The sequence below is a fragment of the Oryzias latipes genome, chromosome 23 (assembly GCF_002234675.1).
Source record: "Oryzias latipes chromosome 23, ASM223467v1".
Taxonomy (NCBI): Eukaryota; Metazoa; Chordata; class Actinopteri; order Beloniformes; family Adrianichthyidae; genus Oryzias; species Oryzias latipes.
Window position 1 is genome coordinate 1,551,395 of NC_019881.2, and position 14,838 is coordinate 1,566,232.

Genomic DNA, 14,838 nt, shown 5'->3' on the forward strand with positions numbered 1-14,838 from the left:
ATAAACATGGAAATGGGATAACCTACATATGTTAATACTTGAACCTTCAAACCCTGATGTTCTGCTGCGATGCTGCTATTAGAACGAGCTCTCATATCTTCAAACCAGCAAAGTAATAAAGAGAAAAACTGTCGACAGACGCTGAACTGCACGGCAACCGAGTCAGACGAGGTGACGGAAAACATGCATTCAGACAGAGACAACACGGCCTGTCGTGAGAAGACAAAGAGCTGCCAAAAGCCTGAAGACGTTCTCAGGTGCACTCATTGCTGGTGCCTTGTTTTTCCTGCAGGTGAGGCAGCAGTGAAGGGAGTTAAGGGTTGGTATGCGTGTTGAAACCATTTGCTTTCCTGCCAGGAGATGCCTGTCTTTTCTGTTCTGCTTTGATTTTGGCACTTAATCGATACAATGGAAGATCGCTTTCCCTTATGATCCGATTACGCAGCAAGGAGAAGGGACACAAAGGAGTTTCATACTAGAACTGGATGATAAATTGGGCTTTTTTGATCACCAATATGGCAAATGGAAGGCAGGAGCTTAGTTTGAACACGATCCATTAAATAAAAAACCCTCCAATATTTGTGGGAGAAAAAATTATGTCTGCAAAGAAAAAAAAATAATGATGTGAATAAAGTGATTTAAGTAAATGATACTTATAAACAATCTGTTCAAGTATTAAAGTAGGAAAGTAATAGAATAGGTAAAGAACTCTAATCAAAAAAATGAGAAAATCACTAGAAGTAGTCAAAATATCTGTCAGTGCAACAGTTAATTTTTACTGAACAAGAAATCCCATAATAAAATCAAAATCTAAAAATAAGGACTTCCACACAAAAATTCACAAAGAAAAAAATAAACTAGAAAAGCTAAATGTTAGATAGAATTGTTTAAAATGTAATGTTATACAGCCAAATAGTATGTTTGCTAGTTCTAAGCAAATGACTTCTTATGTACCTAATTGTAGTTCACTTTGATTACAGTGACAGAATATTAGTGTACTAAGTGCAAACGACAGATTTTAGAATATGTGAACAAAATGAGAATCTTGGCCCATCTTCATAAACCTGCATCTTTAAAACAACGGTGTTAAATGTTCAAAACTGTCTGAGAGATTTAACCAGGCTTCTGTACTTAACCGACTAAATCTGATTCAAAAATGAACGGAGATCAATTTGGAACATTTCTTGAATGAAGCAATTTGTTTTCTTGTCTTAAGTTAAATGTTTCTAATGTCTAGAGCAGTGTTTTTCAACCAGTGTGCTGTGGGAAATTACCAATTCGCTGATCTAAAAAAATTTACCATCTCCAGGATATCATCTGTGTTTATTCAAACAGGCCTGACCCTAACCCTAACCCTGATAAAGCACTGAGAAGTTAGGAATATGAAAGATCATAAAATACTTTTTTCTTTGTGTTTATTTGATTCAATCAAAGACATTTGAATAAGAATGACGGTACCGCGATTTAACTGCAACTAAAGCTGTTTGCGGAAAAGTCCCGCCCCCTTTAACTGTCTCCACCAATCATTCTTGGAGGCTTAATCACATGTCATCAGTCTGACCAATCAAAAAGTCTCTCAGTTCTAACAAAAATACCAGCTAAAGCTCGTCTTTAGCGGTGTAGCTTTCCATCCGGTGTCAGACCGTGGAACAAGTGAACAAAACAATGAAGCTCAGAGACGAGAGTCTGTCTGACATCACTACATCTCCCATGATGCATTGGGTTAAAGCGCACAACGAATCTTCCATGTTAAACGTCTTGAAACCACTACAAACACACAAACAGTTTTTAAATTTTCTAATTAACTTTTATTTCTTAGAAAAAGCAGCTGCAACTTCCTGCTTTTTCTGCCAAAATTATCTCAAAAATGCATGTGAGATTGCGGGGAGGGGGGGGGGGGGGCTGTAGATCAATACAGACTATGAGTTTCTGCTTCTTCTTTTTTGGATGCTGGTGTGCTGCAGGATTTTTGTCAAGGTTAAATATTAAAGTGTGCCGTGGCTCAAAAAAGGAGGAGCAAGAGGGTTTTGAGTCATTTTAATGATCATTTCTAAATTTCCAGCTCAGACTAAAATGTTTTTTTTTTGTGTTTTTAACATGATCTTGTGGCATTTATGATGATGGAGGACATTTATAATGAAAATTAAGCTTGGAGTTGTGTTTCTGCGGTTTTCCTTGGAGCAGGTGATCATATTTGTGATGTAGAAAACACGGTGGGTGGGGCCACAGCCTCCCTGCCCCGCCCCATTCTGATGCATCCATAGATCCATGAAGGTCTTTGTTTTCCTGGTCTGAGCGGGAATCTGGATCAGAACTGGACGGATGGATGGATCTGATGCTGCTGCCATTTTTGTTGCATGGTTAATGTTAGGCTACGTGTGTGAGGGGCTGTAAGCTAGCAGGAGAGAACGTAAGCAGATGGATGACAGGAAAGAAAGGGGGCTTTACTCCCCTCCAATAGTCCCGCCCAAAACTCAGATGCAAATTTCCGATAAGCTACTGCCACGCTGCAGAAACTATGTCCCAGAAAACAACACAGGCATTTGATTTAGGCCAAAAAACGGCATCATCATAATTAAAAGACGGTTTTACAACAGATCAAGAGAAGTCCTTATTTTGAGGAAAGCTTGGCAATTTGTTGAGCTAAAGTTAAGTTAAGGCAACTTAAAACCTGGTGAAGTATACTCAATGTCTAAGAAAAAAGGCCTCAAATCTTTGCACGGATCAAGTAACTTGGAATGGTCTTTGTCAACAAAAATGACAAATAAGCCAGAATTTTAATTTGGTTTCAATCTGTTGTTGGTCTGAAACGTTCTTATTCCTCCTTCAGCATTAGTTCAGGTTACCTCCATGAGCAGGAGCACACGCGTGCCGCTAAAAACCGGGAGTTAAAGCTGAAGGTGCCTCGCTAAACCTCAAATCCGGCTTCATGGTAAACCCACCCCCAATATGTGAATGTAAGCAAAACACAGGGAATCATGACTGAGCCACGTAATCTGACAGCTGTCACTGGAGCCTATTTCAGCAGAAACCCACACACACACACGTACACACACACACACAAACGTCAATTAGAGCTGAGCGGCAGTGAGCTGATCGGGTCACATGTTTCCCCCCGCAGCCACTGTCAGCAGCGCATCAACAAAAAAAGTGGACATCACCTGGCACAGGGATGCACAAAGACACGCACAAAGACACACACAAACTGTGCAAAAATAAACACCACAACCACGACGATGTTTCAGCCAAAGGCATTATTTAAAGTTCTGACATAAACTGTTTTTAATTCAACGTCGTGTTTAAGTTTTTCAAACATTAGGATGCATTTTTAGTTGATTTTGTTTTCTTTATGAAAAACAATCTGAAAGAAAAGAAAGACATGTGACCAACCTTCATCATCCTCACTAGGTCATAGTGCGACCACAGCGAGTTGATTCAACGCATATAATAAATACAGTAAATATCTTTGTGTTGTTCCATGGTTACTGTACTACAGATAACCTTATGATCTGTTTTTGTTTTTACAGAAAGAAAGTTTGCTGACTTTACTGTTTCCTTCCACAGTTTCCAGAAGTTGTTATAGCTGCTAAACTGATAAACATCATTTGTGGAAACAGAGAGATTTGCACAGGATCGCATGTCAGGAAGAGTAATGCCTCCGTTTCAGACAAAATACTAGCTGATCTGAAATATTATTTTGAATATATCTTCAATCAAAAAGCCCTGCAATGGACCGCTAAGCCGTTCGGGGTACACCCGTTGACTGTTAAAGGGATCTGGACTGAGTGACTCCTCCCCCTGGCGTTCCTAATAAAATGTATGCAATCCTATAGACTTCTATAAAGAAATAATCAGTTATCACTCAGTCATTCTATTCGCCAGAAGAACAATTCTGGCTCTGAAACCTTTTATATCTACTTCTTGATAATCCTGAATTTTAAATCTGACTGTACAATGATGTCATCCTGGACACGCCCACTCGTGACTGATCTCTGAAGCTAGGTTTGGGCGTGGCTAACCCCACCCAGTGCTTTGAGTTACTGTAACTACATGGGGGCCCTTTTCAGCATTTCCATGTGTTTGGCCCAAATCTGAGACATCCATAGGGGTTGGGTCAAGAATACATCAATCACACAAGCACTGTGGTGACTCCAAAAGGGTGAGGTGAAAGAAAAGCCTTTTTTTTAATTATTAACGAACTCCAAAACACTACTAGTTGGTGTCAGCTCAAACACACAGGAGAGTCATCAAGATACCAATTTAAGACAACTTTGGTAAATCCCCATTAGGTTCACATGCAGTTAGGCCAGAACGGCCAATCTACTAACAGAATTGCACATGATCATCGTTAGCATTGCAAAGGTTGTCTCGAAAAGATATGGATGGATTTTTGGCTGGATTCATGTCCACCTGATAAGCAGCACCATTGGTTGCATCCACTGAGAAACCATCAGGGCTTGCATTGGTTTTCAAGACGTTTCTCGTTTTTCTGTCCTCGCAACCAACAGAAAACGTGTCCAGACAGTACGCTGACGCTAAACGGCAAAATCACCAGAAAATCAACCATCAGATTCAATTTTGACCCTGAGATTGTAGAAGAGACGTGTGAATAAAACCACATAACTGTAGTCAGAACAGCATCCGTCCATTCAATTTTCAAATCTACGTCATCCCTCTTGGGCTCACGGAGTTGCTGGAGCCTATCCTAGCTAGTGTTGGGTGAAGGTAGCTAGGAGAGGTCACTAGTCCTTTCCAGGGCAGCACAGAGACAAACAACCACACAGGGGCACACCTGAGGTACAATTTAGAGTGACCAATGAACCTCTGGAGCATGTTATTGGACGGTGGGAGGACGCCAGAGTCCTGGAGAAAACCCACACATGCACAGGGAGAACATGAAAACTCCACACAGGATTTGAACTTCTCAACAGTGCATCCTTCCTTAAATCCCTCCTCTCCTTTACTTTGAAGCTGACCTTAGCAGACCATATTCACATTGCTTGAACTTTTCTACCTTTTCCCACATTTCAGGCTACAAACATAAAGATATAAACTGTAAAAAGAATCAACAACAAGTGGGACACAATCATGAAGTGGAACAAAATTTATTGGATGTTTAAGACTTGTTTAACAAATAAAAAACGGAAATATTGGGCGTACAAAATGATTCAGCAAACTTTCTCCAGATGTTCAGTGAGGATCTCTGAATGATCCAATGTTGACCTGAATGACTGATGATGATAACAGATCCACCCGGATGTAACCAAGTCTCCGTATAAATGCCCCTGCTCTGTGATCGTCTCAGAGGTCCATTTAAAGCGCAGAGCATCATGAAGAACAAGGAACACCAGGAAGGTCCCAGATTTGGATTTGGATTTCCCGAGCTTTAAAGATCCCAAGGAGCTCTGTACAAGTGATAATAGTGAAATGGAAAGAGTATCAGACCGCTGCAGAGCTACAAAGACCCGGCCGTCCGTCCAAACTTTCTGCTCAAACAAGGAGAAGACGATCAGAGAGGCGGCCGAGAGATCCATGATCTACAGCTGAGGTGGAGTGTCTGTCCATAGGACAACAATCAGTCCTATACTGCACAATCTAGCCTTCATTGAGGAGTGGCAAGAAGAAAGCCATTTCTTAAAGAAATCCATAAAAAGTGTTGATTAAAGTTACCCACAAGCCACCTGGGAGACACACCAAACATGCTCAGATGAAACCAAAATCCAACTTTATAGCAACAATCCAAAACGTTCTGTTCGGCGAAAAAAGCAACACAGCTCATCACCCTGAACACACCATCCCCACTGTCAAACATGGTGGTGGCAGCATCATGGTTTGGGCCTGCATTTCTTCAGCAGGGACAGGAAGGATGGTTAGAATTGATGGGAAGATGGATGGAGCCGAAAACAGGACCACTCCATCGCAAGGCACCATATTTTTCACGGTCTCGCTATGTCAGAATTTTTTTTTGTACATTGTTTCAGGCGGTTCTGTTATCTGTTCTCACAGCCCTTCATGTTCTGCGTCCTGATTGGCTGTCGACCCATTGACATTCAGTCACCTTGTCGTCTGTGCAGAATGCGTTCAGTTGACTAAATTTACAGACTTCTTCAGTCACGACCAAATCGGTGTTTTTTATTCTATACTACTGGACGTGTTTTTTCTTGAAGGTTTGAACTTTGAGAGTTTAAGCAAGAAAGAAAAGTCTTGAAATGTTCGAGTCTGTCTGAGAAAATGGTAGAAAGTGAGTAGTGAGGAGTTTTAATACCTTTAACGGTTAAGGTTTATGTCTAAACACATGTATTACTGTGGGAAAAATGTGATGTCCATGCATGTGGACACCAGGTCTCCAGAGGTCAAAACATCCAGGATTGTTCATGGATTTCACCTCACGTTGGTTTTTTGAAACAAAACCAAATGAGGGAACACCGTATTTGCAACAAAATTAGACAAAATTGTTTGTTTTCTGTTGTAACTATTTGTGTTTTTCCTGGCCTGGACATGACGCGTCATGAAAACTGTCCGCCATCTTGAAATGTGAGCACAATGGAGAAGAAGTGACATCCTTCAGCCCCTCTGAACCTCATCCAATCACAAGACAGATCAGAGGCGGAAGGACGGACGAGAAGGAAGGACCAAAAGAGGAAAGAAGAACCAGACGAGGGCAGAACGGACGGGTTGTGTGAACAATCACACAAAAGAACAGACGACCTTCAGAGCGACCTCACCACAGACGGACACAAAGTGATGAAGAGCGGCCGCGCGCACACGTGTGTCTTCATTACCAGAGGCTTCTGATTGCCTTGGCGTCCTATCAGGTGGCATCAAACCCATCGGCGGTCTGGAAGGGGAAGTACAAAGTGGATTCTGGGCCGCGAAGAAAGAAGCTTTTTGATCGCACTAATTAAAAGCCGTTTTGTTTAAAACAAACAGACACAAGTCTAATTGGCTCTTTTCCATAAGAAAGGGAAGGATGTTGAAAGTAGAAGAAGACGGGCAGGAAGTGAGTGTGTGTGAGGCGGGGCTGGATCAGAGGGAAGCGCTGCTCAGCCTGGCACGTGCACGTGCACGCCCATGTCCTAAGATCTCCTGCTGGGATGGGTTGAATCTACAAATGAAGTGTAAAGACATGAAGCTGTCTGAGCCCACAGCGTGTTATTGTGGCACATCATGGAGCAGTGGTGGATGGTCTCTAGACGTTTGGTCTCTCTGCAGCGTTTGAGGCTTCAGACAAACGTGCATCCAAGTGGAACCGCCTCAGACAGAACCTCTGTGGGTTCTCACCTCACGGTCAGAACCTTTCTGAGTAGAGTTTGCGCGTTTCTCCTCATGCATGTTTGGATTTTCTCCAGACATTCGGATTTCCTCCCACAGTCCAAAAACATGCCTCAGCGGTTCACGGGAATCTCCAAGCTGTCCCGAGGTGTGAATGGGAGTCAGTGTGAGCCTCTTTTAAAAACCTCTACAGTCTCTGCGGCCCTGAGGTTCTCCGGCAGGCGGTTCCACAGGCGAGGACCGTCATGGGAGCAGCTGGGATAGGCTCCAGCAACCCCACGATTCCAAAAGGTCGGCGTTCTATGAATCATGGATGTTTGAGTTTTGACAAACTTTTTCCATGCTAAGCAGAGTAGTTAATCTCATAGGATATGATATGATCACTGCTATTATTTGTATTCACATGCAAAACAAGTTACTAAACAAACAAGTGCAATTTAATTTGACTTAAACCAAATGGAAAAAAATGCCTTAAAGGATTAAGAAGAGACTGTTAAATAAAATATTGGACAACAATTGGGTAGAAAACGATGCAAAAGCGCTGATGAACTTTAGCGATCTTAACTTTTGGACGCCTAACTAGAAGTTGTGATTCTTCGGTAACAAATGCAGTCTTCCCTCATTATCTTCTCGATTTAACTCATGAGAGGTGAAATCTGCAAAACAGAACTTTTAAATCCAGAAGTGACCTACTTTTCATGTGTGGTGGCCTGAACCGGCGTTGCTGACGGTCGTGGAAGAGCTGCAGTGGATTCTCCCCGTAATCTGAACGCAAACACTTTCTGTGGGCCACAAACACATTAAATACACTTCAGAGACAAAATATTTAGAGCCCACAAAGCAAAAAAATGCTCAGGTTACCAAAAATACAGATATGTCGCCATATAAATATCAGCATATGCAGCCAACGATGTGAAAAGCTCCTGTTTTATGTGAAAAAAAACCTTCAGCTTGTAAAAAGGTTTTTTCCCCAAACATAAAAGGGATTGTTTGAGTGACAGATACAACAGGGAGGCAGTTTAACAATACACTGAATGCACTGCATTACAGCAGCGCTTCTCTGTCTCGCTTCAAGACAAACAAGCACTTATCCATATGATAATAGGAGAGCTCGACAACACGACACAAGAGGAGGAAGCACAATGCAACGCTGCGCTGTAGACAGTGATCTGAGATGTAATCTCCAGTGAGGAGGACAAGAGTGAAAGGAGGGAAAATGATGAGGCAGACAGCTTTGTGGGATTTGGACAGATTGACACTGAAGCAGTAAACAAGTGAAGACAACAAACAGTGTCGTCGTCGGAGCTACTGATGGTGCAAAGAGGATGAGACACAGGAAACATTGTTTTACAGGAAGCACTGACAGCACTGACAACTGCAGCTGGTGCATGTAGGTGGAGTGTGACTGTGGACTTGATAGAGTATGGATGATCTGTGAGATCTTCTCTGATCGGCCTATTAAAGGGAAAAGGCTTTGACTAGAAAACAGAGGATGGAGGACATATATAAAGAACATTAAGCTTGAAATTGTATTTTTGAATATTTCTTTTTTCCAGTCGTTGCAAATTGGAGCAGACCAAAAAAAGCAAACTGTATTTGTGACGTAGAAAGTACGGCGGGCGGGGCCACAAGCTCCCTGCTCTGCTCCATTCAGATGCATCCACTTGTAGACAAGTAGATCCATGCACGTCTTTGTTTGCTTCATCCAAACTGGCATCTATGTCTGTTTTTTACATAATAATTAAGTAATTCATCTTTGTCATGTGCTTTATTGATACCTAAAGATTCGTAATTTTGATAAAAGTCATAAAACGGATAATAATCAATCATGTAATCAAATAGTTACGGTAGAACAGGGTGGGATTCTAGAAGTTCATTTCCTTCCACTCCCTTTCAAGCAATCTTTGATTTAATGTCTAATTCTCCAAAGTTTGATACGTCTTTGTATGAATGTATAACTGATGATGGTAATATTTTTGTGTATTATTCTTATTTGATTGCTTGAAATAAACCATTTCAATTTCTTTTTTAAATTAATCATTTTTGGCTAAAAGCGGGATCATCATGATTTAAATATCTCTGGGAACGCCTCGACAACAGATCCAAAGGCGATCAGAGTGCAACTTTACAGACAAGAACACATAAAAGCAGTTTTTTGGCCAATTTTCACTCACGTTTGTCAATTTTATTGGAAGTATTTACCTGTGAAAAATATTCCTACCTTAAAATACTCAAAAGAAAATATAAAGAGAGACAAATGCGCTGCTATAATGTACTGCATTTTCCATAAACCTATTATAGTGAAAATATACATTTAGGTTCTTGTGAAGCAGTTTTGAACAGTTGCTCCCCACAATGTGCTTCAAATCATTCCTAAGTTCATGGTTTGAAGGTTTAAAGGCAGTTTCGCACCAAGTAGGTCACATAAACACAAAAAGGAAGGGTAAACACAGCAGTTAGCAAGCACTCGGTGCAATTTGTAAATGTGTCTGTGCTGCTTAGAAGGAAAAAAACACATTCTGGAATCATTGAGCAGCTCAAAAAGGATGTTTTGAGCTTTGTAAGACTACAAAGTCATTGTTTTTGTTTGTGAGAGATGTTTCTACCCAAAAAGCAGTGGATGCAGTTTGTTTTGTTTTTTTCCATGAAAGTTCATTTGGAGGCTTTTCTTAAAAACAAAATTTGATATATTTTCCAGATAGCTAAGTCTCAAACATTAGTTTTTTTTTACCTGTCAGGAATCTGCTGAGGATCTTGCATAATAAACACTGAGCTAGAATTTAATATAATTAGAATATTAATATTAGCAGCTAAAAACCTTTTTTTTATTAATAGCTTTTTCTTATTTCTTTACATCCTGTGTTTTACTGTGAAGCACTTTGTGATTTTTATCTTGAAAGGTGCTATACTAATAAAGTCTATTATTATGTATTTGCTAAATTTCACTGATTTCTTCTAAATTCAATGTTCTTGTGAAGTTTCTAACTATTCTTCACAGTTCTGTTTGAAGTTGAAGGTTCGATTTCGTACATAAGGAACACCAGATCATAAGGAGCACAACAGATTTTTATTTAAATATTGGATTATAAATGTGCCTTACATACATACACATTTATACAGGCCTATGTAACACATAGTTACATAGGCCTATTAGGTTAGAAGAATACTAACCTCTGTGGATGATATTTGGAGTACTACTAAAACACGTTGAAGTACCAGAGGATTTCAGAGCTTCGTGTTCCCGGGGCTCCAGCCTCCACCTCTCTGCGGTTGTCAGGAGAACTCCTAAAAGAGTTGAGTAAAGAGCTGAGTGATGTGTCTCAGAATTGGATAAGTGGGAACAACGACTGGATGCAGCGGCGGAATCAAACATCAAGCTGTGCGAGGACGCTCTGGGAGCCAACGTGTCAACAGGGAGCCGCAACCGCTGAAGATGAAACAGTCCCACTTTGAGGACGTTGACTCGCATTTGTTAAACACCTTCTGCGCTTCAACCGGGAAGCGGACATCCCACTTCAGACGGAAGCAGAAGGGAGGAGTTTTTCCAATTAAAATTCCAAAAAACAAAACAAAAAGAAGGTAAAGAATGAGAATTTCTAGAATCTTCCAGACATATCTGGACAGGTTGTTGATCTCATGATCTAGATTTAGTTCTCTGTTTAACAGAAAGAAAACTAATTATTTATTATTAAAAAACACAATCTTTCCATTCACTTTACCACGGGAAAATTCCATTTGTACAATTGGAAATAATTATTTTATAGTAACAAAACCAACTTTAAAAACATTTGCGCAAAATTCTTTTAGAAGAAAAGAAAACAATCAAATTCTACTGAAAACAAGTTTTTCTACAAACTCTAGAAATACTTTGATGCATGTATTTATACCCAAAATATTTCTAGAATCAACAACCAATAAATTTTTTGTACTTTTAACAGGATTTCTGTTTAAGTAAAACAGCTTAAAAAGTATATTTTTATTACAGTATGTTTGGGATTATTTGTAAGATTTATGCAGATTTTTGTGCATAAAATTCATTATCTATAAAAAACAGATTTTAATGATTTTTTTTCACATGATGAATGGTTGAAACGCAAAGGATTATGGTCTATATTCACCAATCTAGTGAGCATTGATTGAAATTGAGCATAGAATTTCAAGGTTTCTCAATGTTGGAAATATAGCTTCAGAAAGTCCTAGAAAATGGAAAATGGCGCAGTAAGTAGTGAGGGAACTAATATATACACACCTATAGGGGTTTTCTCTTCTTCAGTGTACTGCCAGCAAACATCAAATCTGCACACTGCCCCCTACAGCATGGGGGTTTAAAGCCAGCTATGTGAGCCAGGGTTTGGAAACTTCAGAAATATATGTATGCCATGAATAAATCATTTTTATTGCTATTTATAACAAAATAAAATCCCATTAACATATTATTTGTGTCTTGTCTGAATGAAATATTTGCTCTTTTCCTTTTCCTTCATGGTTGAGTTTACAGAGTCAGGATTCGTGTAAATCTCACTCCGTCTTTCCGTTGTTTGTCCTTTTGACTAAATGTAAACGGCCCATTTTCCCCATTTATAAACTAAGATAAGGACCGTCTGTTATCACTTGGCCCACGTCTTCACATCCTTGTTTTTAGATCAACCAAAGTTGGCGTCCTCTGGTCCGTTCAGAGGTCAGCTCAGCTTTTTTAGCACGCATATCCACCTCAGTTTAGGTAAATGTGTTCTGGGAACTTTTGAAATGTATTCAACCTCTTAAAACCCAAGCTAACATTTGAGCTAACCCTCCACACATGTTGTCAAAGGGCCCCTGAATTAACCCCAAATCTGATGTCCATGCATGGGAACGCCAGGTCCTAAAAGGTTAACGAAGCAAAGATTTGAAATAGTGGCACATCAAACTGCTTAGGTCAGCGTTTCCTTACGAATGGCCTGATAGCCAATCCAGAAACATTAGACAAAGAAGGAAAAGTGGGTGAAATCACAAAGAAATTGCATTTAATGTTCTCTTTTATCCAAATTTGCACAGACTCCTTTACTATTTATTTATTTTCTGTTATTTGTGTGTTTCTGTTGGGGGGGGGGGGGGGGGGGGGTTCATCACATTGAGCAAATTAATGAGGTAAACGTAATGATCTGAGATGATCAAAGGATATCAGCGTTGGGCAGAGTATAGCCACCAATTAGTAGAACAAGCACAGGAAAGGGACTAAAATATGCAGCAACACGCCTGATGAAAAGACAGGGTCATAGAGAATGGACTAATTTCACAAATGAAACAAAGTGAACCAAAGATGGGCCCGTGTGTGTGTGCGGGTTGGTGGGGGTGCATGCGGGTCGTCTTCAGATTCCCCATGGGTCTGTGAGAGGGGTCCCATAAGAGCAGCAGGAGAGGAGCTGGCTTCACTTTGATAACAATAATAAGGTATTGCTTTCCCTCCTCACTGTCTCTCTTTTTTTCCTGCTTTGGCACAACTAGCACTGCGGTGCTTGTTTGATCCATGAAAGATGCTTGTTATGTGTTTCTTTCTTTTTTTTGAAGAGTTTGATGCACAAAGGAACACGAAGGAAACAAAAAGTTTGGAATTAGGCGGCCTCCGTCCAACTTGGACTTTGGTTCATTAAGAAAATCTCAAGGGCGAACTTCTTTTCTCTGCTTTTTGCTTTGTGGTTTCTTTTTTCACATTTTTTTAAACTTTTCTTAAGTGTTGCTTGACCCAGTAATTAAGTTTTACTAAAACAATTAAAAATACACGGCTCATTGTCCCCTTCTGTCTTATTTATTTGTCTCATTTATTAATTTTAATATCTTTACACCAGATTGCGGTTCAACATGGATTCACCCCCCCCCCCTTTTAAAGTCAGGTGCTTTTCTGATTGTATTACAACCCAGCAACTAAATTAGGTACAACTGTCCAGCTGCTCGTTAATGTGATTTTCTAATCAACCAATCACATGGCAGCAACTCAATGCATTAGTTAGACATGTAGACATGGTCAAGACAATCTGCTCCAGTTCAATGCGACCATCAGAATGAGGAAGAAAGGTGCTTGAAGTGACTTTGAACGTGGTTGTTGGCGCCAGACGGGCTGGTCTCATTTACTGAGATTTTCACCCACAATCATCTCTACGGTTTACAGAGAATGGTCAGAAAAAAAGGAGAAAATATCCAGTGAGCGTGATCTTGTTGATCCCAGAGGTCAGAGGTCAGACTGGTTCCAGCAGATAGAAAGACAACAGGAGCTCAAAGAACCACTGTTTCCAACCGAGGTGTGCAGAAGAGCATCTCTGAAAGAACAACACGTCCAACCTGGAGGCAGATGGACTACAGCAGCAGAAGACCACACCGGGTACCACTGCTGTCAGCTAAGAACAGGAAGCTGAGGCTACAATTCACACAGACTCACCAAAACTGGACCATAAAAAGATGAAAAACGTTGTCTGGTCTGATGAGTCTCCATTTCTGCTGCCACATTCAGATGGTAGGGTCAGAATCTGGCCTCAACAACATGAAAGCATGGATCCATCCTGCCTCGTATCAACAGTGGGGGATATTTTCTTGGCACACCTTGGGCCACTAAGTATCAATTGATCATTGTTGCAATGCCACAGCCTACCTGAGTAGTATTGGTGACCATGTCCATCCATTTAGGACCACAGTGGACCATCTTCTGATTGGCTACTTCCCAGCCAGCGTGGGCAAGTGAGCTCCATATGGTTTAAAAGAGGGCAGAAAATGTGGGTTTGTCCACAGTTTCCGTGGTGGCCCCACCTGTGTTTGCCCACACTGGCTTAAGTGGGCACTCAAAAGACCCCAAAAAGAATTCAGTGTGTCTGGATGGATGGATGGATGGATGGATGGATGGATGGATGGATGGATGGATGGATGGATGGACGGACGGGTGGTTGGATGGGTGGATGGATGGATGGATGGATGGATGGATGGATGGATGGGTGGATGGATGGATGGATGGATGGACGGACGGACGGACGGACGGACGGACGGACGGATGGACGGATGGTTGGATGGACGGACGGAGAGTCAAAGATTTGCAGAAATACTTGGCTTTCCATTGGTTCTGCAGCTTTAGGAGAAACTCTTCCCCCTTTGTGGACCCTGAAAGCAAATTTCTATGACGCTTGAAGTATTTCAGGTGTTTTCAGGTAAATGTACTCATATAGCGCTTTACTACCTCCTCAGAAGGCCCAAAGTGCTTTTCATTCCCACACTGATGTTAAATTCGCTGCTGACTACTGGTGCTAATCTATCTCCACCAGGAGCAATCTGGGGTTCAGTGTCTTGCCCAAGGACACTTCAACACGTGGGCGGGCAAGGTGGCAATTGAACCTTACAAAGTCATACTTACGGAAGTCCTTGTTTTAACCCAGATATAGGTTTTTGTACAAAATACCTGAAATATATAATCTATATCATCAGCTGCATTCACTAATAGAATACAAGACAATCTTTTGTCCTTTTTTCCACTATTTTTTATCGTCTTATAGCTAACAAACACTAATGGGAGAAACATAAAGTGAGTATGTAACCCTAAAAAGAAAA